General features: G+C 41.0%; 1 protein-coding gene across 1 annotated transcript in view; it reads right to left on the bottom strand.

Moving 5' to 3' along the window:
- Positions 1 to 3946, bottom strand: part of LOC106871446 (synaptotagmin-15) — a 264254-nt gene that overhangs the window by 258037 nt on the left and 2271 nt on the right. The gene's annotated exons all lie outside the window — the stretch shown is intronic.

Genomic DNA, 3946 nt, shown 5'->3' with positions numbered 1-3946 from the left:
AAGGATGTTTTTCTGAAGGAAAGGTGTCAACATGGGCTGATCCAGCTTGGCACTAGTGTTGTTGCATACGTTGCTGTGGGAATGTAAACAGCCATAACATATACCACGGGGCATCTCTCCCGACTCGTTCTGTCCATCCACTGGTTCCAAAATGGATTGGCAAAAAAAGATGAAAGGGCATGACCCCGAAAATATGAAAGACAAAGTTGACCCTCGCTGAATTTGTTGAGGGTGAAAACAGACACCACTTCTAATACAATGTTTTTACATTTCCGCCAATCTATCACCCTGGACTGATGCAGTTTTATCGGCCCCGGAAGGATGAAAAACAAAGTTGACCTCGCTGAAATTTGAACTCAGAGCATCGAGAGTGGAAACAAATATCGAAAGTCATCTCGCTTGACTCTCTAACAGTTCCACCAATTCACCGCCTCGGATTTGGTTCTTTTTAATGACCACGAAAGGATAAAATGTAAAGATGGCCTCGACAGAATTTGAGCCCAGAGCGCCGAGAGAGGGACCTAATACCACAAGGTTAGGAACCCAATGTTCTTACGATTTCACCAATCCGCCAACTTGGATCGATGCGTTTTTGCAGGTCCCGAAATTGTGAAAGTCAAAGCTGACCTCGGAAGAATTTGAACTCAGAGGGCAGTGATCTGGAACAAATACCGCGTAACTTTCAATCCAATGATTTAACAACTCAGTGAATTTACCGATATCGGCAGAATGATTCCAATATTTAAGAGTGGAGTGCAGTATAGTGGATTATGTGAACCTTCGAGTGTGACTTCTACTTTATTTGACCCCAGAATAATGAAATGAAAAGTTGACTTAAGCGAGATTTGAACACACAACATTAAGAGACGTAATTAAATACCACAAAGCATTTCGTATGACAATCTACCGATTCTGCTAATACACGCTCTTATAAAAATGTCACTAATAACAAACCTAACATTGATGAGACGAAAGAGGAAATATAATCGATTAATCGACTTTTTTCTTCTATTGATTTCTCTGTTTTAATCAACTCCGGGGATGATAAAAAGCAAACTATCGACTTAATGAGTATTTGAACCCCAGAACCATGAGACAACCACCTCTGAAAGTCTATTTCGACACACTACCAACTCTAATTCTCAATTTTCGTTCCCCTTTGTTATCTTCATTTTATTTTTTCATTTATTTCTTTTATTTTGTTAAGCCCTTATTTATTTTTTAAGGGAGTGAGGCGTAGTTGATCGAATAAACAAGGGTATGACAGGTCTGTATTTTGTGGACTTTTGTAGGATCCAAAACTACATGATGCGCGCCAGTTAATATACGTACCGGTATTATTCAAAGCGGGAGACGAACTCGCGACGTGTAAACAGAATGGTTTTTCGAAGACTGCACAGAATGACTTGTTTTAGTTCAGAGTTGTAATGTCTCTGCTGGGAACCCAAATAAAGCAACACAACCACGGGAACCCAAATAAAGCAATACAATCACCACCACCACAACAACAACACAACGGCAACAATGACAACTAATACTACTACAACTACTATTACTACAGTTATAACAATAACAACAATTACTGTTAGTGCCTCTACAACAACAACCACTGCTACTACTACTACTACTGCAATACTGTTAGAGCAACAAAAACAACAACAATGCCGCTTGTGGTAGCAATAATTATAACATAATTAACAATAGAGATAGCAATCAGGTTATCAACCATAAGAAGAGAAGTAACAACAACAGCAACAACAACAAGAACGATAGTAACATCGAAGGCAACGCCACTACCAACAGCGCTACCTACAACAATAATAGTACTTACAACAACAACAACAACAATTACAACGACGCCGACAAAAGGAACTCTAATGATTCTTTCTACTGGAAGTATAAGGCCTGAAATTTCGGGGAAGTGGGGGGAGTCGATTAGATCCCCCCCCCCCAGTACACAACAGGTACTTATTTTATCAACCCCGAAAGGATGAAAGGTAAGGTCGACCTCGGCGGGATTTGAACTAAGAACGTAAAGATAGACGAAATGCTTAGCGGCATTTCGTCCAGTGTGCTAACGATTCTGCCAGCTCGCCACTTTGATGACAACAACAGTAACAACAAAAGAAAGAATTTTTAATAATCCTTTCTTCTATCGGCACAAGGCCTGAAATGTTTAGGGGCAAGGGGCTAGTCGATTACATAGGCCCACTGGTACTTAATTTATCGACCCCGAAAGGGTGAAAGGCAAAGTCGACCTCGGTGGAATTTGAACTCAGAGCGTAAAGACGGACAAAATGCCGATAAGCATTTTGTCCGGCGTCCCACCGGTTTTGCCTGCTCACCGCCTTAAACGGATCTTTAATAATGATTTCGAATTTTTGTACAAGGCCAGTAATTTCGGGGCAGTGAGGAAAGTCGATTGCATCTACCCCAGTGTTTAACTAATGCATATTTTTATCGACTCCGAAAGGACGAAAGGCAAAGTCGAACTCAGCCGTATTTGAACCCAGAACATGAAGACGTAATGTCGTTAAGCATTTTGCCTGGCGTGCTAACGATTCAGCCAGTTCGCCGCCTTAAAAGCAATTTAACAAAAAAAAAAAAAAAAAAAAAAAAAAAAGCGATTTTAATATCACCATTAAATACTAGAACAACAACAGCAATAAAAATGCGACAACAACAGCAACAACAAAAGTAGCATCGATATTAACAATATCAATAATAACAAAATCAACAAGAATAACAACAACAATATTAATTACAGAGACAACGATAACGGCTACATCAACATTATCAACAAACGGCCAGAGAGAGAACCTTTAGGGAGTCAGTCGATGTGCTAAAAATAGCAACCAAATCGCTTATCAAGCTGTGCATCCTTTTTCTCCCCAACCGGTATAAAGGGGAAGATATTGTGGGATAATGTGACCGAGCGCCCGAAGAAAATAGAGGAGATTGTCACGGTTGGAACGCCTCTGATCATGGATTTTCTCATTTAGAATTGACGTGAAGCCAGCCAAACAACAACAACAACAACTGATTCCAGCGACAACGATAACAGCAAGATGAACATCAAGAAACGGTCAGATTGAGAACTTCTAGGGAGTCAGTCGATGTGCTAAAAATAGCAACCAAATCGCTTAACAAATTGAACACCCTTCTCTGCCCCAACCAAACTGAAGGGAAAGATATTGTGAGAAAATGCGACCGAGCGCCTGAAGAAAAAAGAGGTGATTGTCACGGTTGGAACGCCTCTGATCACAGGTTTTCTCATTTAGAACTGGTGTGGAGCCAAACAGCAACAACAACAGAAACAACAATACCATTTCACCCAACACCAATGCCAAGTCTAAACACAGCAACAGACCCGAGTCCACCATGCCCACCTCTACTGAACCTATCGAAGGTAACTTTATGCGCCCCGTCCTCTCCATCTATTAGAAATAACAACCAAATCGACACACTAAAGTCATACGCTGAAAGAAGGACGGAACACATTAGATGCACTGACTAAATGGAAGGCGTAATGGTCATGGCTGGCGTGTCTGTGATCAATGAGTGTATTTACTCAGAACTCACCTGAAGTAAGCAACAACAACAACACCAACAACATCAACGACAATAATAGAATGAACCGTCGTGGGGCGGGTTGCCACAATCGCATCCCATCACAATGTACCATGTCTGCTAAACCAGTGCAATGTCAAAGTTTGCATCGAAGTCCTCAAGTAGATGAAACCCCCATTATAACTGGAACTGCACTGGAAGGAACTGCAGACATGTCTATCGTCGAGGTCTGTTCCGCTAAGGAAGTCCTTCCTTCAGCCGCTCATAAGATCTTCAATACAGCCATCGACACCGATAACAACAACGACCACAGCGGCAGTAAAAGATATGTCAAGATATAGCATTTGTATATATACATACATATATATATATTATA

This window comes from Octopus bimaculoides, chromosome 17 (assembly GCF_001194135.2).
Source record: "Octopus bimaculoides isolate UCB-OBI-ISO-001 chromosome 17, ASM119413v2, whole genome shotgun sequence".
Classification (NCBI taxonomy): domain Eukaryota; kingdom Metazoa; phylum Mollusca; class Cephalopoda; order Octopoda; family Octopodidae; genus Octopus; species Octopus bimaculoides.
This window is presented reverse-complemented; position numbering and strand designations above follow the sequence as displayed.